Source organism: Pseudophryne corroboree, chromosome 1, assembly GCF_028390025.1.
Source record: "Pseudophryne corroboree isolate aPseCor3 chromosome 1, aPseCor3.hap2, whole genome shotgun sequence".
Classification (NCBI taxonomy): Eukaryota; Metazoa; Chordata; class Amphibia; order Anura; family Myobatrachidae; genus Pseudophryne; species Pseudophryne corroboree.
Genome location: NC_086444.1, coordinates 776,786,569 through 776,813,461, shown reverse-complemented (window position 1 = coordinate 776,813,461; position 26,893 = coordinate 776,786,569). Strand labels below are relative to the sequence as shown.

Below are 26,893 nucleotides of genomic sequence, written 5' to 3'. Positions count from 1 at the left end.
TATCCAGAAGGCACACTCAGTGTCCTGTGCATATACCTATCTATATCCCATATCCGGGTTCCCAGGGTGCCAGTAGTTCTCTCATCGGCTGCGCTGGCATATATCCATCAGCCGAATGCAGAAACAAAGTCACTTTCCTGCACCAACTCGGATATCTTCTTGCTCTTCCATAGGCTTTTGTAAGTAGGGATATCTCATCCTGTATTCAATGCTGAGGCAAACACGGGGCACCAGAATCCAGAAAACAATGCAATAGCCTTGCCTGTCTATCCTGTTTCCTTACATGCAGACTACTGTATATTAATGTATATATAACTGGCTGAGGCCAACAAGAGCAGATTGAACCTGTGTACATTTTAATTATGTTATGGTCTTTATATTTGTCAATATTTCGCCTTTTAGAAAGTTTTGGAGAATTTGTCACTCCAGTTTTTTAATTTATCGAACCATTAAAAGTTAAGTTTTAAACCACATTTATTTCTATCCTAAGTATCCACAACCCTGATTGAGGGTATATCTGAGTGCCTCAGTCCAAGAGAGTCCATTCGGATGCATCTTAGTGTCCAACTTGTTTTTTACTACAAACCTCAGATAAGCCTGATGAGGTGGCCAAATTGGTATATGAAGGTAGGCGTCCTTGATATCCAAGGAATTCCTGTTCTTCCAGGTCCGCAATCATTGCCCTCAGGGATTCCATTTTGAACTTGAAAACCTTCAGGTAAGGATTCAAGGACTTTAGATTCAAAATGGGCTGTACCGAGCTGTCCGGCTTTGGTACCATAAACAGGTTGGAGTAATAACCCCTGCCTTGTTGTGCTATCGGTACTGGAACAATGACGTAGGACTGGACCAACTTTCGGATGGCCTGTTAAAACGTAACCTGCGAATCCTCCAAAGCTGGTAAGCTTGATTTGAAAAATCATTGAGGAGGAGCACCGCCGAACTCCAGCTTGTAGCCCTGAGAAATGAGTTCCCTTACCCAGGTATCCTGGCAGAAGCCTTCCAAGATGCAGCTGAAGTGACGCAGTCGAGCTCACACCTCAAGATCTCCTCGGGGTGGGTGGGCACAGTCATACTGAGGACTTATTGGAATCACAACTGGTGCTTTGTTCCTGAAAGCCGGTGGCAGCAGGTCTTTTTGACTTACCTCTGGTGCCTCTATTCGCATTGGAGGCACCTCTGGCCCTAGATTTTAACTCTGTTAGACCAAAAGGACTGAACAGAGGGCCCCGGATAGGAACGCCTAGCCGGCGGGGCCCCAGAGGGGAGAAACGTGGATTTTCCAGCTGTGACTTTGGAAATCCACGTATCCAACTCAACCCCAAGCAGCCATTCCCCAGAAAAAGGTAGGGATTCCACACTGCGCTTTGATTCTGCGTCCGCTATCCACTGACGCAACCACAAAGCCCTGTGTGCCGACACTGCCATGACAGAAGTCCTAGCATTAATAGTCCCCATCTCAAGTGAGTCACATAGGACGCGCGTAATGTCCTGAATGTGCTTGAGGAGAGTTACCGTAGCGACCAGAGGCATATCCCTGGAGAGGCCCCCCTGAATTTGAGTAGCCCACGTATGAATGGCATTGGTCATCCATCAATGATGCTATGAACGACCTCTGCGATACACCTGCTGCCATGTAAATAGATTGTAGCTTCTATTTTTCTGTCCCCAGGATCCTTTATACTAAAGGAGCCCGGGGCAGACAGCACCGCCTTTTTAGAAGGTCGAGAGACTGATACATCAACCCCCGGGGGTTCCTCACAAAATTTCCTACCTTCAGGAGCAAATGGGAAAGTGTGCAAAAACTTTTCTTTTGTCTGGATTTTTCTAGGCTAATTTGAATAAGTCATCTAACTCTGCAGAATCAGGGAAAGTGACATTAGGCTTGTTTTGTGTAAAGAAAAATGACTGCTGTGATGCAACGTCCCCTAGAGGGAACTTTAACACGTCCCTTATAGCCAGATTGAGGGGTTCCATACCCTGAGCAGATACGGAATCCCCACTAACGGAATCCAAGTCCTCCCCATCCTCCTGTATTTCCTCATCTGAATCAGAGAGTAGACAAGGCAAACCATGCTTCTGTGGTGCTGCATGAGATGGGGGGGGCGGGGGAAGCTGTATAACATCTGCCCTAGCAGCTAAGTCTACAACAGCCTGTTGTAGTAGCTGAGTTTTTAGTACATTAGCAGTGAGCTGGGATGACATATCAGGCATCATAGTTTTAAGAGACCCTAGCCAGGAGGGCTCTGGACCCTCTCCCCCAGCCCCTTCACTGATTTGTGAAGATAGTCCGCATTGTTCACAAGAAAGAATCAGATGATACTGGAGAGAATCTAGTGTGATATACACTGCACAGCTTGTTTACCCATGTTTCACAGTAAGCACAATAACATACACACAGACAGTAATACTGTTCAAGCCTGCCCTTACTGTATGTGAGAAGAGACACAGAGAGAGAGAGAGAGAGAGAGAGAGAGAGACACCAGCACACCCCTAGCTGCACAGCCCCAATGAGGCAGACAGCTACTTATATCACGTAACACTAATAATTTCTGTCCTGTAGAGTAGTTGTTCTCAAACTCGGTCCTCAAGTACCCCCAACAGTTCATGTTTTACAGGTCACTGAGCAGTTGAACAGGTGTATTCATTACTCACTGACACATTTTAAAAGACCCACAGGTGGAGCAAATTATTTCACTTTCAATCCTGTGAGGAGACCTGGAAAACATGAACTGTTGGGGGTACTTGAGGACCGTGGTTGAGAACCACTGCTGTAGAGGACCCAGATAGTGTACAATAGAGGCTCTTCCCCTTTGCTACACCCTGTACGTTTTCCAGCGTGTCTTGTGAGGCAGGAAGCGCTGTGTGTGCTGTCTGTGGCTGCATTAAGCAGAGGAAGGCGCCAAAATGCAGCTGGTCCCGCTGTGAGGTAGCTATGCCCCCCCCCCAATGGCGCTGGAGTTACAGTGATTTTTTATACTGGCAATGTCTCCTGTTTGCTTTAAAACATAACACTAGTGCTAGTTCAAGCTATATAAAGCCAGTCTACATGGGCGGTTCTAGCAGGTCCCCCTCAGGAGGGTTCCATATGCCGTGCCCTCGTTCAGCCGCAATTTGAACCGGGGGACCCCCCCTAGCGGGGCCCCTGTATTGTACTCACCACAGTCGTCACCTTCAGGCTAGTGTTAGGGGTGTGCGGCGTGCTGCAATTGTGACAGCTAAGCCGCAGTGCCCAGCTGAACAAACAACCTCTCAGGACGGTGGTCCTGCAGTGGGGAAGGCAAAAGCTCTGCACTTCGCAAGGCCGGTGACCGTCCCCCCTTAACTCTCATGGTGCAGGTATACTGTTGCCCAAACAGAATACCGAAAATAACAAACGTTTAAAATAAATTGAAGAAAACTCTCTGGAGCTGCAGAGATGTGCATCCTCTCCTGAGGGCACTTTTTTCTAAACTGCCTGTGGGAGGGGGCATAAAGGGAAAAAGCCAGCATACCCAGTGAAGAAATTTAAAGTGCACCGGCTCCTTTGGACCCCTTCTATACCCATCGTACTAAGTTTCCCCAATATTCCCTATGGATGCTAGAGAAATGCAGAAAACTCTTCAGGAGCTTCCAGGGACATGACCGGCTCCTCCGCGCACATTTTCTAAACTGAGTCTGGTAGGAGGGGCATAGAGGGCGCACTATCAATTTCTTAAAGTGCCCAACGCTCCTAGTGGACCCATCTATACCCTATGGTACTAAATGGATTCCCAGTATCCCCTAGGACGTAAGAGAAATGTTTTTTTGCAATCAACCTTGAATTAGGCCCATAGTCAAAATACTTACATGGAAATGTAGTATATGGCTGTAAGTTTTTATGACTAATTTAAAAATATTCTACAGTATGTGTGGAAGTGGAGTAACAAGGAAAAATCACGGCTGGGATGAAACCGTTTTTCCGACTGCAGCTATTCATGAAGTGAGCAGCGCGTGAGCAGCTGTTGCGTCATGTAAGCAAAATGGCTGCTACGCCGTTACAGAAAGCTTTTCTGCATGCTAAAATTGGCGAAAAACAAACTCTGTTTCTGTTGTACAGTGGCATTTTAGAACATATGGGAAACCTCCACCTACAAGGCAGTTCAATTACAACTAGAGCAAGAAATTTACGAACGCCAGATGTTTATGCAAAGGGAAAAATTTTAGGAGGGCACCTGTATCAGAGGAATAATTGATATTCCTCAGGAACAGATAACAACTTATAGAGTCAAAATTACAATCCCACTAATGAACAAAATTGGTAATTGATAAGATATTTACGATTCATACATACATACAAAACATTAATAAATAAAAGATCAACACAAGAAATACAGTGAGTCTGTAATCTTTTTAATGATCCTTTTTCCCTTCCATATGTTTGTCTCACAACATAGTATTTTAAATATTGAGAAATAAAAGTTATATTTTATGAAATAATATCAATTTGCCTCTCTTCAAGTGCGCCAACCAAAAATACAATCCTGTTTTTTTGTTTTGTTGTCCTCAGAGGAACAAGTGGCTCATGTCCAGGAGATCTCCACGCGCAGCCCAAAGAAGTTGACAACATGTGCAAGTTTGGAAATACGGGGGGTGATTCAGACCTGATCGCTAGGCTGCTATAATTGTTGTCCTGCGATCAGATAGTCACCACCCAAGGGGAGTGTATATTTGCCTTGCAAGTGTGCGATCACATGTGTACGCCAATCCCAGAGCCGGCCCTAACCAATATGATGCCCTAGGCAAGATTTTGGCTGGTGCCCCCTAGCACCACCGCTGGTTCTGCCTCTGACCTTGCACCTCTTTCCCAGCACCATCACCGCTCACCCATAGCAGTCCTTGTACCCCCTATATTTTAAATAGGAACAGTTCACACATTTGACGCACAGCCCAAAAAGGGGCATCTTCTTGCTGGGAAGGGGCATGGCCACACAGTAGTAACCCCAATTCCAATTACGCCACACAGTACTGCAACTTTATTCACATTTTATCTTGCGATAGTGTCCATAATTCATATTACATCCCACAGTAGTATCACTTTACCTTATAAACGTTACTCCTCACAGTAGAGCTCCTTATTCACATTACATCACACTGAATTGCTCCTTATTCACATTACACCACACCTTATTGCTCTTTATTCACATTAGACGACACAGTAGTGCCCTTTCTATATGCAACGCCACATAGTAGAGCACCTTATACACATAATGCCACACATTAGTAATGCATTTATACACAATTCCACACAGTAATGCCCCTTACACATATGAGACACATTAATGTCCTTATAAACATAATGCACCTTACACATTATGACAACCTTTATTAATGCCCTTTTACACATAATGTCCCTTACACATATGCCGCACATTATTAATGCCCTTATACACATAATGACACACATAGTGCCCCCTACACATTTGCTGCACATTATTAGTGCCCCTATACACATAATGACACACATACAGTAGTACCCTGTTACACATATGCCGCACATTATTAATGCCCTTATACACATAATGACACACATAGTGGCCCTTTACACATATGTTGCACATTATTAATGCATTTTTACATGACAGACATAATGCTCCTTACACATATTCCGAACACTACTGCACAACCAACCCACTCACATGCACACAGCACTCACACTTCCACTAACACTGTGACCTCTGCCTCTGCTTGGATACAGATGTGTCCTCACAAATCTTGTATCAATGCTAACGTCGGGCACCTTTTTTTTTTTAATGAAAATGCATCTTATTTGCATTGCTATGTGGCTAGGATGCACAACAGCTTCTGCTGATTAAAATTATATGCAGCATGCCTATATACTGTGCGAGACTGATGCTGTATCTGCATATGAAATGCTACATACAGAATATAGGCATGCCGCATATCATTTTAATCAGCAGAAGCTGATGATGCCCCTAGGCATATCAAATGCCCTAGGCAATTGCCTAGTTTGCCTATGGCTGGCTCTGGCCAATCCAATCCCTCAGTCAATGGACAGCTGCAAATCCGTTCGCACATCACTCACCAGTGGATGGTTTTGACCAGTGTGTGCAGTTTCTGCGCAGCCCAGGACTTACTCCTAAAGTGCGATCAGAACGGGCTGATCGGGGGCGGAGCTGACGTCACATACCCTCCCTGAAACGCTTGGACACGCCTGCGTTTTCCATGACACTCCCAGAAAATGGTCAGTTACCACCCACAAACGGCCTTCTCCTGTCAATCAGCATGCGAATGGGTGTGCAATTCGAATTTTCACACCAGCCTGTCGCTGACCGCGATGCCTGTTGTTGTTGCTGTCGTGCGTGCGCATTGCTGTGCATACGCGGTTAATAACTGATTGCCCGCTGTGCAAAAACGCCCAGCAGTGATCAGGTTTGAATCAGGCCCACAGATTCCACAACGGACTGTATGGAAAATTTTGTGGATATGTTTTCAAATGTTTCCGTATAAGCTACAGTTACTACAAAGTTTAAGTAACGATGACAAACTCATACGTCATTCTTTCCGCATGGCCATGCAGCAGTAGAGTGAAGAAGTGATGCTTTCTTCGGCCGGCTAATTTTCAGTGACTTGTCAACCTTTCACATAAGTAGGAAAGTCAACAAACACAACGTGCATATATGACGACAACATGTTTTTGGGTCAAATTGGATTATCATATTGATATCTGTTGGGGCAGGACCCAGCATGCAGGGCGAACTTGCACTGTGCTGGGCATCCCCCCCACATATCAGTGTAATGGGTTGTAGACAGGCTCGGACTGGCCCACAGGGGTACAGGGGAAACCACCGGTGGGCCCCACTGCCTGGGGGGCCCTCCTCCTCTAGGGATCAGGTTCTAGACTGTGCACTTCTATTATATATTATACATATGTTACCTTGTACTGTGCAGGATTATGATGTATTCTCTACAGTACATTGCTGTCATTAATCTGGCACATTATCATGCATGCACCAGTGGCGTGCGGTGAGGTCAGTGGCTGGTGAGGCACTGCAGCCATAATCTCTGTGGAGTCCTGACGAGGTCATCTTCTGCCGCCGTGCCAATGCCCACTACTGCCGCCACTAATGGGTGCCGACCCTGCCAATGGCCTACAAAATCGCCGCCATCAACTGCCTGACCCCCAGCCGCTAACCTGCATCTCAGTCTGATGCCGCCAGTGCCTGCAGCCTTCCTGCTCATCATACTTGTGATGAGCAGGTGGCTAATACATTGTCAATTTTCATAAATTTATGGGAGACAGAGAGGTGGAATATGGGGAGATGGGAGAGAGAAGAGAAAATAGGATTTTGGTACTTACCAGGTAAATCCTTTTCTTTGAATCCATAGGGGGCACTGGAGTACTCTTGGGATATGGACGGGCGGAGCCGAACAAAGGCACTGAATATTCAAATTTAGGACCCTCCCACCCCTCCATATCCCCGAGTACCTCAGTGTACTGTCTCAGTGTTTTTTACTGAGCGAACAGGAACGATATAGAGAGGTTGACAATGGAGAATACCTATAACATAACGGACAACAACAATGTTGACCCATAACCTTACTGTCAACTAAACAGTTGACACCATAACCGATAGAACTTTATAATTTGAACCAATCGGTGAAAATGTGTTACCATAAGCTCCTCTGAGCTTAATATCAATCAAGTAAAACTTGTTACCCTAAGCTCCCTTGAGCTTAAAACAACCCAGGTAAAACTGCTCTGGGTGGGCGTCCAGTGCCCCCTATGGATTCAAAGAAAAGGATTTACCTGGTAAGTACCAAAATCCTATTTTCTTTATCATCCACTAGGGGTCACTGGAGTACTCTTGGGACGTACCAAAGCTTCCCTCGTGGGCGGGAGAGCTGTTTGATACTTGTAACAGTAGGCAGCCCAAAGCTAGATGCTGATGGCGCCACCATTTATAACGTGTAAACGTGCACAAACATGGTGCACATGAAGGCTATATAGCCGCGTTTTAGACACTCCACGACCCACTGGGTCTGACATTCCCACAGACCTGTGGGATGAGCTATTACTGACGCAGGCGATTGTAACTTAGCCTTAAAGTAAACCTGACTTGTAGTCATTATTATTACCCAACTGGATAATGTCTGCTAAGAAACTGGCTAACCCCAGTTGGCAGTATCATAGAGAACAAACAACGTATTCATATCACGTACTGTTGACGTTCGGGACATATATAAACGCGTAATGCGTGTACCACATTCAGAATTCTAGAATGTGCTGTCCACACAGGAAACCCCTATTGGTATATTGATGTGAAGAATACGAAAGCGTGATTCGTCCGAAGATCTGCTTTGTCATGAGAAAACTCAAATACGGTGGCTTGGAATACAAGGCACCCAAATATGAAAACAAAACCCTTGCCGAAGCCAAGGCTATAAGAAAATTGTTTTCCAAAGTGAGAAACTTAATTCCCATTTGTTGAAAGGGTTCAAAATATGAAAACTGTAAGAAATCTGAACCCAACTTCAAGTCGCCTGGCGCTGTAGGTGGGATAAATAGAGTGTGAACTTTGATGACACCTTGTAGAAAGATGTGTACAGACGCCAATAGAGGCAAACGTCTTTGACAATAAGTTTATCACACAGATACCTGCACTCTTCGTGCAGATCAACGCAGTTTTCCATCCCACCCCGTTTAACAGAATACGGGTTACTTGAAGGATGATGTTGGAAACTTCCGAGGTTTACCACCTATGTAAGCACACGAAATTTTGTAAAAATGAGCTGCCTTAAACGGCTTACTATTTCGTAACATGGTTAGTATAACCGATACTGTAATGCTCAATTTCTTAAGAGGGCGTTTGCACCCTCACCCCGTCAACCGCAGCTGCGGTACATAGATAATAGGTACATAGGTAACTATGGGTAAACTAACGTTCCCTGATGTAACAGGTTGGACGTATTATGAGCGGGCCAAGATCGTGTGCAAGTATTCCTTGAAAATTCGAGAAGCAAACTTCTCCGAAACCCATGAGCTACCACCAGTATGACTGTGACAAACTGTCTTATGAGCCGTTTTGACAACGGAGAGAGCAGCGGAAACTGGTGGAGCCAGATACACGATGCTGAATGACCACATGAATGTGAGCGACTCCACCGCCACTGCCCTTGTGATCTGTTTTGTACACATACTGAGCTTTTGTAATTGTGGCGAGATGCCATCATGTATACTTGAGGGTAACCCCCTTCTGTGGACTCACATATGAAACACCTCTGGATTTAATGTCCAGTTTTCAGGATCCAAATCCTGACGGGTGAGATCCTCTGTCTAACAGATGTCCACTCACGTAATGTGACATTTTCACATAATGGTGTTCTAAGCCATTGAGGATTTGAGTCACATGCCGCATTACCATGCGGCTTCTTGGTTCTCACTGGTTGTTGTGTATGCAACTGCCGTTGCCTTGTTTGACTGCTTAAGGCCAGCGTGAGACAGGCATCAAACATTTACCTGAAACTCATGGTTGTTCCTCTCCACAGAAATCTTTAGTAAAAGGCAAAAGATTTATTCGTTCTGAAGAGAAACCAGAGTATATACCTGGTCAGACTGAAAGCGAATCATGTATTGCATTGTAAAATGCACAGAGTTCTAGGACCTTTATCGACAGCAATCTGTCGTGTTTTAGAACCTTTGTTGCTGATTTTAACTACAAATCCTGACCCTCTGCGACTGTCGTCCAGAGTATATGCACCCTTTTCCCTCTGTGGGAAACGCGAGTGAAGGGTGGCGAACTAAATTGAAAACACATCTTTATTCTTAATAGGTGAATACACCAATGTACCGCTAGTGTGCGTGTTTTGCACTAATTACTAGACGTACATTTGTTATTGCTGGTGTAGTAGGTAAAAGTCTTTGATTTATAATCTTACCTAGGAATTGACATCGTTTAGACGGAATTAGATGCGATTGTTTTCGAACTTGATCTGCTACCGCAGTATACCTTAGTAGCGCAAGTTAGAGGAACTTTGTTGAGACAGAGTTCTTATGAGCAGATCATCTAAGGTAGAGAAACTCTGTTGAGACAGAGTTCTTATGTGAGATGAGCTATCATCCCCAACATAACTTTGGTAAATACCCGAGGCGATAAGCAACGGTAGACCCGAAATGGATAATGGTTGTGGCGATTTGCAAACGCTAGAACCCGTGAAGATCAAACCGGAATGGGTAAATACGCATTGTGAAGATCAAGTGCCATTATGCCACTTTGTGCTCCAATAAACAAATACTAACCGCAGAAAATTCATTTTCCCACTGCAGTAAGTGACCTGCTGATTGAGATTGCGACAGAGCCGTCTGGTTTTGCTCAAACAGAGGGAATATGTAACCCTGACTCTGTTGGTATACTACTGCTTGGATTATAAAGACAGCTGAAACCCAGCAGAGACTAAATGGCAACCTGCCAAACCGGTCGACAGAGCCAGTATTGTCCTTTAATCTGTAAATAGCTGAGACATCCATGAATTGAAGTCTGGAAACCCCTCAAAGTAACATGTAAAGACGCGCTTCCACAATTGGAAAAGAGGTCATCAAACCACTGGCTTGCTGACTGTAGCGTCCTGACGTTACAAGGCGTGACTGTTTTGTACACCCGCCTTTGAAAAACGGAAGTCTAAAGGGATTAAACGCCGGTACCAGTATTCCGTTTTGATACTGGATGCGGTAATGGCTGAATATCAAATTTAGGACCAACCAAGCTCTGTCCTAGTCGTGCTGAACTAGCTACGATGAAAAACAGGCGTTAGTAGAGGCTTTACAGATATACTCTGCAGCTTCTTTTAACAGTGATCTCATAGTTTCCATACCTAGAGACTAATGACCCAAATGTATCCTGGGTCTTTAAAATGTTTAACACAGACGCATTTGCCAATGGCGGATCGCGTTATTTTGAAACGATTAAATAGTGGTCAAAGTCCACTAATATTTTCTAAAAAACAAATGGAGGCCTTGACTCACTGGTTTTTAGCAATGTATGTTGCCCAAAACCCCCGCACTATATAAGTGCTGGTGTAATGCACCCTTCTCACTCGAAGTTTCTGCATCAACCCTGGTACCCAAAGGAACTTGGCCCTTTGAAAAGACTATCTTTAGTTATAGCAGGCGGAGTACTTCCGAGACTCCGATATTACCGCTGTTTTAATTTGAATTGCCAATGCTTAACATAGGACCGTTAAAAATTATTTTTAGTCTGCGCTAGAGCCTTACTAGCTATGCAGACTGACACCACAATAGGCAACAGACAGACACTTGCACTACTTGTTGAAGTTCTTTTGTGTCATATATATATTTTTGTTGCTGAAAAGCATATTAAGGCCAGCCGTAGCCAGGCTATGAAACACATGGTTATTTCTCTCTACGGACATCTTTAGCAACAGGCGAAAGATTTATTAGATCTGAAGAGAAACCAGAGTATTCTTTATGTGAAAAGCAGTTCACATGTGCAATCCGAACTACATTCCCACTAACACCCCCTTTGCCTCTGGTGGCTTAGAGATGTAGGGCAGGAATGTTCTAGAATTATAAACTGGAAGAAACTGTAATGATTAAAAATGGCCCCCATGCCATGCATACACTGAAAAGCACAGGACCTGCTGCAGTGTTAATATATATAGACATAATAGCCTATTATACAGGTAATATAGGCTTAATAGCCTATTAAAGTGTGATAATCACATTCCAGTTAATAGAACACTTATGACATCAAATGGCAGCCTACAGAAACAGGAAGCATGCCATCCATACAATTAGAAACATATTTTAGGACATGCTCTGTGAAAACTATGTCTTATTAACCCATGCAGCCTTGGTGCTGTTGCTATGGGTATTTACTCCCCCTTACCCCCGGTAGTCTCCCCTATGTTACCTGCAGCGGGAACGGGTGCAGGGAGAGCAGGGGAGCGCTGTGTATAGCGCCGGGGAGCCGTCCGGAAGAGCGGGCGGCGCCATGTATCATCAGCGTGCGGTGTCAGCGCTGGAAGAGCGGCCGGCGTCTGTGAGTGACGTGCGGCCGCTCTGTGCATGTTAGAAAGCGGGTACTTACTGTGGCTCGGGCGGCGCCTGTCCTACCTCGGTGCCGGGTAATCAGCGCTGGGAGAGCGGCCGGCGTCTCTGAGTGACGTGCGGCCGCTCTGAGCTTCCAGCGTAGTTAAGCGGGGCATATCAGCGGCGGCTTCAGCGGCGGCAAACCCCCACACAGCAGGGCGGCAGCGTGAGCTGACCGCCCTGACACCCCACCATTAGGACATGTGCCGCACCTCCTGTACGCTCCGTCCAGCTTGTGACGGGGCTTTCATCCTGGCTGTGACGGGGCTTTCTGTAAGCTCCGTCCAGTGTCAGACTGACTTCCATAGCGGCTGGGCATAGTGCGTATGAGCTCCCCCTGCTGTGCAGCCGGACGGAGCTCCGTATGCGCAGGAGGCATTAACCCCTACATAGCGGGGCGGCAGCCTGCGCTGACCGCCCCGTTTCCCCCAGCCTACCTTTCTGATCATGGCTGACGACTGCCTGTAGTCTTGGCTGTGGCGGGGCTTTTTATGTGTAAGCTCCGTCCAGCTCCAGTCAGCTTCCAGTAATCTATGGCTGCGACGGCTTCTTTGTGCAAGCCCGTCCAGCTTTTCCTGGCTGCTCTTTGTAGAAGCAGTGGGCTGTCTGTGGCTGTGAGGGTGCTCTTCGTGAGGACCGACACGCCATGCTGTCTGTGGCTGTGAGGGTGCTCTTTGTGAGGACCGACACGCCATGCGCTGCCCGTGCAGCGGCACTATCCCGGACCCATGTTTTTCCAGAAACTGGGAAGGGATGTGCTAAGTGTAAAAATAAAAATTAAAAATAAAAATTAAAAATAAAAATCCAAGTGTGGCTATACCACAAGCCGATGTTCGTGCTGTGAGCACCGAAAAAACACTGAGACAGTACACTGAGGTACTCGGGGATATGGAGGGGTGGGAGGGTCCTAAATTTGAATATTCAGTGCCTTTGTTCGGCTCCGCCCGTCCATATCCCAAGAGTACTCCAGTGACCCCTAGTGGATGATAAAGAAATATGAAGACAGGATGGATAGACAAGAGAGTAGGCACAGGGGAAGATGGCAGAGAGAGAGGAATAGGGTGAGAAGGAAGAGAGACGGAATAGGGGGCAGAAGGAAGATAGAGTAGGAATAGAGGGAAATGGGAGAGGAGGAATAGAGGAGATGGCAAAGAGAGAGGAGAAATAGGGGTATACGGGAAAGAGGAGAGTGAGAGGAATAGAGGGAGATGACACAGAGAGAGAGAGAGAGAGAGAGAGAGGAGGAGCAGGCTGGCAGACTGGGAGTAGTAGTGGTGGAGAGCAGGGGGCAGGATTGGAGTAACAGTAGTGCAGAATAGGGGGACAGGCAGGGAGTAATAGAAGGGGGGGGGCAGGATGGGAGTAGTGGTGGGAAAAAGTGGGCAGTATGGGATCTCACCTCCTCTAATGCAGCTCCCGGGTCCCAGCCACCGTTGCTCCTTCCATGCAAGCTCACACAGGACGGACAGACAGCCTCAGTAGAAGTTATAGGTTCCGCTCCTCTGGTGTTCTCCGCGTAGTCCAGGGGAACATGGGCGTGGCCTGCGATCGGGTTGGGGGTGGGGCAGGGCTGCACCTCCGCACCAGGTGTACATAAGGCTCTTTGTTTTCTAGCTGCCCGCAGCTGCTCCCTCCTCATCACTGGAGCTGTCTGTCCGAGTTCTCTTTGTGACAGTCCAGGGGCAAATGCAGGATTTTTAGGGGGGAGGGGGGGGGGGATTCCAGATATGAGAGAGAGGGAGAGAGATAGAAATAGAAGAGAGTGCACATATATAGAAACCTCCAACCCGTGTGTGTGTGTGTGTGTGTGTGTGTGTGTGTGTGTGTGTGTGTGTGTGTGTGTGTGATATATAAACACAGAGCCAAGGAGACATGGGGAGGGAGAGACAGACAGACATGTGGAGAGAGGGGGACATGGGGGGGGAGGGAGAAAGAGGGAGTGAGACACAGACATGTTGAAAGAGAGACATACATGCTGAGAGACAGTTCTGGAAAGAGAGTAACTTGGGTGGGAGAAAGAGGCAGGGACAAAGAGACACAAACATGGAAAGAGAAACGGACATGGGGAGAGAGAGACAGACATGAGGTGGGATAGAGACACACATGGAGAGAAACAGACACAGGGAAAGAGAGATAGACACAAGGAGGGATAAGACATGGAGAAAGAGACAGACATGGGGAGGGAGAGAGAGTGAAACACACACACATGGGGAGGGAGCAGACATGGAGAGAGAGACACACAGGGAGAGATATACAGAGATGTGGAGACAGACACAGGGAGAGAGACAGACATACGGAGAGAGAGAGAGACGAACAGAGAGAGGAAGAAAGAGGAGTGACATGGGGAGGGAGGAGATATGGAGAGACAGACACAGTGACCAAGAGAGACCGACATGGGGAGGTAGAGATAAAGGAAGAGAGAGACACACACACACACACACACACACACACACACACTGGGAGGTAGGAGGAGACATGGAGAGAGATACACAGACACAAGGAGAGAGAGACAGACAGACATGGGGAGAAAGAGACCGAGACAGGGAGAGACAGACACAGGGAGGGAGAGACTGAGGAAAATAAGAATTTACTCACCGGTAATTCTATTTCTCGTAGTCCGTAGTGGATGCTGGGAACTCTGTAAGGACCATGGGGAATAGACGGGCTCCGCAGGAGACTGGGCACTCTAAAGAAAAGATTAGGTACTATCTGGTGTGCACTGGCTCCTCCCTCTATGCCCCTCCTCCAGACCTCAGTTAGGGAAACTGTGCCTGGAAGAGCTGACATTACAAGGAAAGGGTTTTTGGAATCCAGGGTAAGACTCCTACCAGCCACACCAATCACACCGTACAACTTGTGATAACCTTACCCAGTTAACAGTATGAACAACAACTGAGCCTCACTCAACGGATGGCTCATAACAATAACCCTTATTTAAGCAATAACTATATACACGTATTGCAGAAAGTCCGCACTTGGGACGGGCGCCCAGCATCCACTACGGACTACGAGAAATAGAATTACCGGTGAGTAAATTCTTATTTTCTCTGACGTCCTAGTGGATGCTGGGAACTCCGTAAGGACCATGGGGATTATACCAAAGCTCCCAAACGGGCGGGAGAGTGCGGATGACTCTGCAGCACCGAATGAGCAAACATCCTCCTCAGCCAGGGTATCAAACTTGTAGAACTTTGCAAAGGTGTTTGAACCCGACCAAGTAGCCGTTCGGCAAAGCTGTAAAGCCGAGACCCCTCGGGCAGCCGCCCAAGAAGAGCCCACCTTCCTTGTGGAATGGGCTTTTACTGATTTTGGATGCGGCAATCCAGCCGCAGAATGAGCCAGCTGAATCGTGCTACAGATCCAGCGAGCAATAGTTTGCTTTGAAGCAGGAGCACCCAGCTTGTTGGGTGCATGCAGGATAAACAGCGAGTCAGTCTTCCTGACTCCAGCCGTTCTGGAAACATATATTTTCAAAGCCCTGACTACGTCCAGCAACTTGGAGTCCTCCAAGTCCCGAGTAGCCGCAGGCACCACAATAGGTTGGTTCAAATGAAACGATGATACCACCTTTGGGAGAAATTGGGGACGAGTCCTCAATTCTGCCCTGTCCATATGGAAGATCAGATATGGGCTTTTACATGACAAAGCCGCCAATTCCGACACACGCCTAGCCGATGCTAAGGCCAACAGCATGACCACTTTCCACGTGAGATACTTTAGTTCCACGGTCTTAAGTGGCTCAAACCAGTGGGATTTCAGGAAATCCAACACAACGTTAAGATCCCAGGGTGCCACTGGTGGCACAAAAGGGGGCTGAATATGCAGCACTCCGTTAACAAACGTCTGAACCTCAGGCAGTGAAGCCAGTTCTTTTTGAAAGAAAATGGATAGGGCTGAAATCTGGACCTTTATGGACCCCAATTTTAGGCCCATAGTCACCCCTGACTGTAGGAAGTGCAGGAATCGACCCAGCTGGAATTCCTCTGTAGGGGCCGTCCTGGCCTCACACCAAGCAACATATTTTCGCCATATACGGTGATAATGCTTTGCTGTCATGTCCTTCCTAGCCTTTATCAGCGTAGGAATAACTTCATCCGGAATGCCTTTTTCCGCTAGGATCCGGCGTTCAACCGCCATGCCGTCAAACGCAGCCGCGGTAAGGCTTGGAACAGACAGGGCCCTTGTTGCAGCAGGTCCTGTCTGAGAGGCAGAGGCCATGGGTCCTCTGTGCGCATTTCTTGCAGTTCCGGGTACCAAGTCCTTCTTGGCCAATCCGGAACAATGAGTATTGTTCTTATTCCTCTCTTTCTGACTATCCTCAGTACCTTGGGTATGAGAGGAAGAGGAGGAAACACATATACCGACTGGTACACCCACGGTGTCACTAGGGCGTCCACAGCTATCGCCTGAGGGTCCATTGACCTGACGCAATATCTTTTTAGCTTTTTGTTGAGGCGGGACGCCATCATGTCCACCTGTGGCAGTTCCCATCGGTTCACAATCTGTGTGAAGACTTCTTGATGAAGTCCCCACTCTCCCGGGTGGAGGTCGTGTCTGCTGAGGAAGTCTGCTTCCCAGTTGTCCACTCCCGGAATGAACACTGCTGACAGTGCTTGCACGTGATTCTCCGCCCACCGAAGAATCTTTGTGGCTTCCGCCATTGCCATCCTGCTTCTTGTGCCACCCTGGCGGTTTACATGGGCGACCGCCGTGATGTTGTCTGACTGAATCAGCACTGGCCGGTTTCGAAGCAGGGGCTCTGCTTGACTCAGGGCGTTGTAAATGGCCCTTAGTTCCAGTATATTTATGTGTAGAGAAGTCTCCAGACTTGACCACAGCCCTTGGAAGTTTCTACCCTGAGTGACTGCCCCCCATCCTCGGAGGCTTGCATCCGTGGTCACCAGGACCCAGTCCTGTATGCCGAACCTGCGGCCCTCGAGAAGGTGAGCACTCTGCAGCCACCACAGAAGAGACACCCTGGCCCTTGGGGACAGGGTGATCAGCCGATGCATCTGAAGATGCGATCCGGACCACTTGTCCAACAGATCCCACTGAAAGATCCTTGCATGGAACCTGCCGAAGGGAATGGCTTCGTATGAAGCCACCATCTTTCCCAGGACTCGCGTGCAGTGATGCACCGATACCTGTTTTGGTTTCAGGAGGTCCCTGACCAGAGATGCTAATTCCTGGGCCTTCTCCACCGGGAGAAACACCTTCTTCTGTTCTGTGTCCAGAATCATGCACAGGAAAAGCAGACGCGTCGTAGGAATCAGCTGCGACTTTGGAACATTCAGAATCCAGCCGTGCTGTTGCAACACTTCCTGAGAGAGTGCTACGCTGATCAACAACTGCTCTCTGGACCTCGCCTTTATGAGGAGATTGTCCAAGTACGGGATAACTATAACTCCCTTCTTCCGAAGTAGTATCATCATTTCGGCCATTACCTTGGTAAATATCCTCGGTGCCGTGGACAGGCCAAACGGCAACGTCTGGAACTGGTAATGACAGTCCTGTACCACAAACCTGAGGTATTCCTGGTGAAGTGGGTAAATGGGGACATGCAAGTAAGCATCCTTGATGTCCAGCGACACCATAAAATCCCCCTCTTCCAGGCTTGCAATAACCGCTCTGAGCGATTCCATTTTGAACTTGAATTTCTTTATATAAGTGTTCAAGGATTTTAAATTCAGAATGGGTCTCACCGAACCGTCCGGTTTCGGTACCACAAACATTGTGGAATAGTAACCCCTTCCCTGTTGAAGGAGGGGGACCCTGATAATCACTTGCTGGAGGTACAGCTTGTGAATTGCCGCCAGTGCTACCTCCCTTTTTATGGGGGAAGCTGGCAAGGCTGATTTGAGGTAACGGCGGGGGGGAGTCGCTTCGAATTCCTGCTTGTATCCCTGAGATACAATTTGTACAGCCCAGAGATCCACCTGTGAGCGAACCCACTGGTTGCTGAAGTTTCGGAGACGCGCCCCCACCGCACCTGGCTCCGCCTGTGGAGCCCCAACGTCATGCGGTGGACTTAGTGAAAGCAGGGGAGGACTTTTGTTCCTGGGAACTGGCTGCATGGTGCAGCTTCTTACCTCTACCCCTGCCTCTGGCAAGAAAGGATGCGCCCCTGACCCTCTTGCCTTTCTGAGAACGAAAGGACTGCATTTGATAATACGGTGCTGTCTTAGGCTGTGAGGAAACCTGAGGCAAGAAAGTCGACTTTCCAGCTGTCGCTGTGGACACGAGGTCCGATAGACCGTCCCCAAACAATTGCTCACCCTTATAAGGCAAAACCTCCATGTGTTTTTTAGAATCAGCATCTCCTGTCCATTGCCGAGTGCATAAGACCCTCCTGGCAGAAATGTACATAGCATTAATTCTAGAGCCCAGCAGGCAAATGTCCCTCTGAGCATCCTGCATATATAAGACGACGTCTTTTATATGGCCCAGGGTTAGCAAAACAGTATCCCTGTCGAGGGAATCTATGTCGTCTGACAGAGTATCTGTCCATGCTGCTACAGCACTACACATCCAGGCTGAAGCAATAGCAGGTCTCAGTAGAGTACCAGAGTGTGTATACACTGACTTCAGGATAGCTTCCTGCTTTCTATCCGCAGGCTCCTTTAGGGCGGCCGTATCCTGAGACGGCAGGGCCACCTTTTTAGATAAGCGTGTCAGTTTAATTCATCAGATGGGGGAAAAGTCACTGGCTGCTTTTTCTCCCCAAACATATAAACCCTCTTGGTATTAACAGGGTTAATCTCAGAAATGTGTAATACATCTTTCATTGCAATAATCATGTATCGGATGGCCTTGGTCATTTTAGACTGTAAATGTGCCTCATCATCGTCGACACTTGAGTCAGACTCCGTGTCGACATCTGTGTCAACCATCTGAGATAGAGGGCGTTTATGAGCCCCTGACGGTTTCTGAGTCGCCTGGGCAGGCGCGGGCTGAGACCCCGGCTGTCCCAAGGCTGCAGCGTCATCAAACCTTTTATGTAAGGAGCTTACATTGTCGTTTAAGACCTTCCACATATCCATCCAATCAGGTATCGGCCCCGACGGGGGCGACACCACACTTATCTGCCCTTGCTCCGCCTCCACGTAACCCTCATCAAACACAGCCGACCGACACACCGCACACACACAGGGAATGCTCAGACTGAGGACAGGTCATAGTGATGAGCGGGTTCGGTTTCCGAGAAACCGAACCCCCCCGAGCTTTACCTTTTTTACACGGGTCCGAGCCATACTCGGATTCTCCCGTATGGCTCGGTTAACCCGAGCGCGCCCGAACGTCATCATCCCGCTGTCGGATTCTCGCGAGATTCGGATTCTATAAGCAGCCGCGCGTCGCCGCCATTTTCACACGTGCATTGGAGATGATAGGGAGAGGACGTGGCTGGCGTCCTCTCCGTTTAGTAGAAGACAGTTGATTTGATTGCTTGTGCTTGTTTATTACTATAATTGTGGGGAGGATTGGGGAGCAGCTGTTAGGAGGAGTACAGTGCAGAGTTTAGTTTTTATCCGTTCTCTGCCTGAAAAAAACGCTCCATACCATATCTGTGCTCAGTGTGCTGCATGATATATCTGTGCTGAGTGCTCACACTGCTTAATTGTGGGGACTGGGGAGCAGCTATAGCAGGAGTACAGTGCAGAGTTTTGCTGACAGTGACCACCAGTATACGTTTGTCTGCCTGAAAAACACTCCATATCTGTGCTCACAGTGTGCTGCTTTATTGTGGGGACTGGGGACCACTAGTATAATTAATATTATATAGGAGGAGTACAGTGCAGAGTGCACTGCTGTACCTACCTCTGTGTCGTCATCCATTAAGTATACTATCCATCTATATTCCTATACCTGTGGTGCATTTTAGTTTAGCAGTTTGCTGACAGTGTCCACCAGGTCCAGTATACTATATATAGCAGTACGGTAGGCCACTGCTGTACCTACCTCTGTGTCGTCACTCGTCATCCATTAAGTATACTATCCATCCATCTACATTGTATACCTGTGGTGCCTTTTTTTTTGGACTAGTTTAGCAGTTTGCTGACAGTGTCCACCAGGTCCAGTATACTGTATATAGCAGACCGGTAGGCCACTGCTGTACCTACCTCTGTGTCGTCACTCGTCATTCATTAAGTATACTATCCATCCATCTACATTGTATACCTGTGGTGCCTTTTTTTTAGACTAGTTTAGCAGTTTGCTGACAGTGTCCACCAGGTCCAGTATACTGTATATAGCAGTACGGTAGGCCACTGCTGTACCTACCTCTGTGTCGTCACTCGTCATCCATTAACTATACTATCCATCCATCTACATTGTATACCTGTGGTGCCTTTTTTTTAGACTAGTTTAGCAGTTTGATGACAGTGTCCACCAGGTCCAGTATACTATATATAGCAGTACGGTAGGCCACTGCTGTACCTACCTCTGTGTCGTCACTCGTCATCCATTAAGTATACTATCCATGCATCTACATTGTATACCTGTGGTGCCTTTTTTTTAGACTAGTTTAGCAGTTTGCGGACAGTGTCCACCAGGTCCAGTATACTGTATATAGCAGTACGGTAGGCCACTGCTGTACCTACCTCTGTGTCGTCACTCGTCATCCATTAAGTATACTATCCATCCATCTACATTGTATACCTGTGGTGCCTTTTTTTTAGACTAGTTTAGCAGTTTGCTGACAGTGTCCACCAGGTCCAGTATACTGTATATAGCAGTACGGTAGGCCACTGCTGTACCTACCTCTGTGACGTCACTCGTCATCCATTAAGTATACTATCCATCCATCTACATTGTATACCTGTGGTGCCTTTTTTTTAGACTAGTTTAGCAGTTTGCTGACAGTGTCCACCAGGTCCAGTATACTGTATATAGCAGTACGGTAGGCCACTGCTGTGTACCTACCTCTGTGTCGTCACTCGTCATCCATTAAGTATACTATCCATCCATCTACATTGTATACCTGTGGTGCCTTTTTTTTAGACTAGTTTAGCAGTTTGCTGACAGTGTCCACCAGGTCCAGTATACTGTATATAGCAGTACGGTAGGCCACTGCTGTGTACCTACCTCTGTGTCGTCACTCGTCATCCATTAAGTATACTATCCATCCATCTACATTGTATACCTGTGGTGCCTTTTTTTTAGACTAGTTTATCAGTTTGCTGACAGTGTCCACCAGGTCCAGTATACTGTATATAGCAGTACGGTAGGCCACTGCTGTACCTACCTCTGTGTCGTCACTCGTCATCCATTAAGTATACTATCCATCCATCTACATTGTATACCTGTGGTGCCTTTTTTTTAGACTAGTTTAGCAGTTTGCTGACAGTGTCCACCAGGTCCAGTATACTGTATATAGCAGTACGGTAGGCCACTGCTGTACCTACCTCTGTGACGTCACTCGTCATTCATTAAGTATACTATCCATCCATCTACATTGTATACCTGTGGTGCCTTTTTTTTAGACTAGTTTAGCAGTTTGCTGACAGTGTCCACCAGGTCCAGTATACTGTATATAGCAGTACGGTAGGCCACTGCTGTGTACCTACCTCTGTGTCGTCACTCGTCATCCATTAAGTATACTATCCATCTACATTCTATACCTGTGGTGCATTTTAGTTGTGCGTAGTAAATATAGTAGTAGGCCATTGCTATTGATACTGGCATATAATTCCACACATTAAACAATAAAGAACAAAAATGTGGAGGTTAAAGGGAAAGATCAAGATCCACTTCCACCTCGTGTTGAAGCTGCTGCCACTAGTCATGGCCGAGACGATGAAATGCCATCAACGTCGTCTGCCAAGGCCGATGCCCAATGTCATAGTAGAGAGCATGTAAAATCCAAAACACAAAAGTTCAGTAAAATGACCCAAAAATTTAAATTAAAAGCGTCTGAGGAGAAGCGTAAACTTGCCAATATGCCATTTACGACACGGAGTGGCAAGGAACGGCTGAGGCCCTGGCCTATGTTCATGGCTAGTGGTTCAGCTTCAAATGAGGATGGAAGCATTCATCCTCTCGCTAGAAAAAAGAAAAGACTTAAGCTTGCAAAAGCACAGCAAAGAACTGTGCGTTCTACAAAATCACAAATCCCCAAGGAGAGTCCAATTGTGTCGGTTGCGATGCCTGACCTTCCCAACACTGGACGGGAAGAGCTTGCGCCTTCCACCATTTGCACGCCCCCTGCAAGTGCTGGAAGGAGCACCCGCAGTCCAGTTCCTGATAGTCAAATTGAAGATGTCACTGTTGAAGTACACCAGGATGAGGATATGGGTGTTGCTGGCGCTGGGGAGGAAATTGACAAGGAGGATTCTGATGGTGAGGTGGTTTGTTTAAGTAAGGCACCCGGGGAGACACCTGTTGTCCGTGGGAGGAATATGGCCATTGACATGCCTGGTCAAAATACTAAAAAAATCAGCTCTTCGGTGTGGAATTATTTCAACACAAATGCGGACAATAGGTATCAAGCCGTGTGTTGCCTTTGTCAAGCTGTAATAAGTAGGGGTAAGGACGTTAACCACCTCGGAACATCCTCCCTTATACGTCACCTGCAGCGCATTCATCATAAGTCAGTGACAAGTTCAAAAACTTTGGGTGACAGCGGAAGCAGTCCACTGACCACTAAATCCCTTCCTCTTGTAACCAAGCTCCTGCAAACCACACCACCAACTCCCTCAGTGTCAATTTCCTCCTTACCCAGGAAAGCCAATAGTCCTGCAGGCCATGTCACTGGCAAGTCTGACGAGTCCTCTCCTGCCTGGGATTCCTCCGATGCATCCTTGAGTGTAACGCCTACTGCTGCTGGCGCTGCTGGGAGTCGATCGTCATCCCAGAGGGGAAGTCGGAAGACCACTTGTACTACTTCCAGTAAGCAATTGACTGTACAACAGTCCTTTGCGAGGAAGATGAAATATCACAGCAGTCATCCTGCTGCAAAGCGGATAACTGAGGCCTTGGCAGCCTGGGCGGTGAGAAACGTGGTTCCGGTATCCATCGTTAATTCAGAGCCAACTAGAGACTTGATTGAGGTACTGTGTCCCCGGTACCAAATACCATCTAGGTTCCATTTCTCTAGGCAGGCGATACCAAAAATGTACACAGACTTCAGAAAAAAAGACTCACCAGTGTCCTAAAAAATGCAGTTGTACCCAATGTCCACTTAACCACGGACATGTGGACAAGTGGAGCAGGGCAGACTCAGGACTATATGACTGTGACAGCCCACTGGGTAGATGTATTGCCTCCCGCAGCAAGAACAGCAGCGGCGGCACTAGTAGCAGCATCTTGCAAACGCCAACTCGTTCCTAGGCAGGCTACGCTTTGTATCACCGCTTTCCAGAATAGCCACACAGCTGAAAACCTCTTACGGCAACTGAGGAAGATCATCGCAGAATGGCTTACCCCAATTGGACTCTCCTGGGGATTTGTGACATCGGACAACGCCAGCAATATTGTGCGTGCATTACATCTGGGCAAATTCCATCACGTCCCATGTTTTGCACATACCTTGAATTTGGTGGTGCAGCATTATTTAAAAAACGACAGGGGCGTGCAAGAGATGCTGTCGGTGGCCCGAAGAATTGCGGGCCACTTTCGGCGTTCAGGCACCGCGTACCGAAGACTGGAGCACCACCAAACATTCCTGAACCTGCCCTGCCATCATCTGAAGCAAGAGGTGGTAACGAGGTGGAATTCAACCCTCTATATGCTTCTGAGGATGGAGGAGCAGCAAAAGGCCATTCAAGCCTATACATCTGGCCACGATATAGGCAAAGGAGGTGGAATGCACCTGACTCAAGCGCAGTGGAGAATGATTTCAACGTTGTGCAAGGTTCTGCAACCCTTTGAACTTGCCACACGTGAAGTCAGTTCAGACACTGCCAGCCTGAGTCAGGTCATTCCCCTCATCAGGCTTTTGCAGAAGAAGCTGGAGACATTGAAGGAGGGGCTAAAACAGAGCGATTCCGCTAGGCATGTGGGACTTGTGGATGGAGCCCTTAATTCGCTTAACCAGGATTCACGGGTGGTCAATCTGTTGAAATCAGAGCACTACATTTTGGCCACCGTGCTCGATCCTAGATTTAAAACCTACGTTGTATCTCTCTTTCCGGCAGACACAAGTCTGCAGAGGTTCAAAGACCTGCTGGTGAGAAAATTGTCAAGTCAAGCGGAACGTGACCCGTCACCATCTCCTCCTTCACATTCTCCCGCAACTGGGGATGCGAGGAAAAGGCTAAGAATTCCGAGCCCACCCGCTGGCGGTGATGCAGGGCAGTCTGGAGCGAGTGCTGACATCTGGTCCGGACTGAAGGACCTGCCAACGATTACTGACATGTCGTCTACTGTCACTGCATATGATTCTCTCACCATTGAAAGAATGGTGGAGGATTATATGAGTGACCGCATTCAAGTAGGCACGTCAGACAGTCCGTACGTATACTGGCAGGAAAAAGAGGCAATTTGGAGGCCCTTGCAGAAACTGGCTTTATTCTACCTAAGTTGCCCTCCCTCCAGTGTGTACTCCGAAAGAGTGTTTAGTGCAGCCGCTCACCTTGTCAGCAATCAGCGTACGAGGTTACTTCCAGAAAATGTGGAGAAGATGATGTTCATTAAAATGAAATATAATCAATTACTCCGTGGAGACATTCACCAGCAGCAATTGCCTCCAGAAAGTACACGGGGACCTGAGATGGTGGATTCCAGTGGGGACGAATTAATAATCTGTGAGGAGGGGGATGTACACAGTGAAAGGGGTGAGGAATCGGAGGATGATGATGAGGTGGACATCTTGCCTCTGTAGAGCCAGTTTGTGCAAGGAGAGATTGATTGCTTCTTTTTTGGTGGGGGCCCAAACCAACCAGTCATTTCAGTCACATGCTTCTGAGGAAGCTGGATTGTACTTGTGCCAGTGAAACGCGTTGAGCCTTTCCTACATCTATCTGGACTCCACTTTCCTAATAGTCCAACGGGACCTCTGTCATCCTCTGGCAAAAATTGGACTCTCCCTCTCATCACTGGATGAATTATAATCAGACCGGTTGGCCCACATCTACAGCTATAAATGGACTTGTCCTAATGCTGATGCCTACATTTCTGTGGATCCGGTAACTATCTACCTAATACAGTGCTTATATCTTGGGAGATTGTCCTAGTCATAAGGATTGGACTTTGGTCACATAAGGAAGTGGAACACTGCACAAATAAGTTTATCCAGATAAGAAGAATGAACTCTACCAATTAGTGGTAATAGGGATATATTCCTTTTTTTAATTGTTACATATGTAATGTCAATAAATTGTTTATGATTTTATATACAAAGCAAACCATCTCTTATTAATTTGTCAGCCAGCGCTGGTATATACTTTCTTTTACTCCAGTCATTTCAGTCACAGTCGTGTGGCAGACCCTGTCGCTGAAATGATGGGTTCGTTAAAGTGTGCATGTCTTGTTTATACAACATAAGGGTGGGTGGGAGGGCCCAAGGACAATTCCATCTTGCACCTCTTTTTTCTTTCATTTTTCTTTGCATCATGTGCTGTTTGGGGACAATTTTTTTGAAGGGCCATCCTGCCTGACACTGCAGTGCCACTCCTAGATGGGCCAGGTGTTTGTGTCGGCCACTTGGGTCGCTTAGCTTAGTCACACAGCTACCTCATTGCGCCTCTTTTTTTCTTTGCATCATGTGCTGTTTGGGGACTATTTTTTTGAAGTGCCATCCTGTCTGACACTGCAGTGCCACTCCTAGATGGGCCAGGTGTTTGCGTCGGCCACTTGGGTCGCTTAGCTTAGTCACACAGCGACCTTGGTGCGCCTCTTTTTTTTCTTTGCATCATGTGCTGTTTGGGGACAATTTTTTGGAAGTGCCATCCTGCCTGACACTGCAGTGCCACTCTTAGATTGGCCAGGTGTTTGTGTCGGCCACTTGGGTCGCTTAGCTTAGCCATCCAGCGACCTCGGTGCAAATTTTAGGACTAAAAATAATATTGTGAGGTGTTCAGAATAGACTGAAAATGAGTGGAAATTATGGTTATTGAGGTTAATAAAACTATGGGATCAAAATGACCCCCAAATTCTATGATTTAAGCTGTTTTTGAGGGTTTTTTGAAAAAAACACCCGAATCCAAAACACACCCGAATCCGACAAAAAATTTTCGGTAAAGTTTTGCCAAAACGCGTCCGAATCCAAAACACGGCCGCGGAACCGAACCCAAAACCATAACACAAAACCCGAAAAATTTCCGGTGCACATCACTAGGACAGGACCCCACAAAGTCCTTTGGGGAGACAGAGAGAGAGTATGCCAGCACACACCACAGCGCTATATAACACAGGGATTTTCACTTATAATAAGTGATTACCCAATAGCTGCCTTATATGTTTTATTTGCGCCTAAATTTATGTGTCCCCCCCCTCTCTTTTTTACCCTTCTTGTACCTGGATACTGCAGGGGAGAGCCTGGGGAGCTGCTTCCAGCTGAGCTGTGAAGAGAAAATGGCGCTGGTGTGCTGAGGAAGAAGGCCCCGCCCCCTCAGTGGCGGGCTTCTGTCCCGCTTTCTGTGTAAAAAAATAGCGGGGGTTTTTACATATATACAGTGCCAGACTGTATATATGTATTTTTATTGCCAAAAAGTACTTCAATTGCTGCCCAGGGCGCCCCCCAGCGCCCTACACCCTACAGTGACCGGAGTGTGTAAGTGTGATGGGAGCAATGGCGCACAGCTGCGGTGCTGTGCGCTACCTTAAATGAAGACAGGAGTCTTCTGCCGCTGATTTCATCGTCTTCAAGCT

General features: G+C 47.3%; 1 non-coding gene and 1 pseudogene across 1 annotated transcript; both read right to left on the bottom strand.

Moving 5' to 3' along the window:
• Positions 1 to 9,467: 9,467 nt before the first annotated feature.
• LOC134961399 (U5 spliceosomal RNA) lies at positions 9,468 to 9,582 on the bottom strand. The gene has a single exon (XR_010187902.1). It is a non-coding gene; the product is annotated as a U5 spliceosomal RNA (small nuclear RNA).
• A 1,791-nt stretch (positions 9,583 to 11,373) lies between these two features.
• On the bottom strand, positions 11,374 to 11,459 carry LOC134932465 (U5 spliceosomal RNA; annotated as a pseudogene).
• Positions 11,460 to 26,893: the final 15,434 nt, after the last annotated feature.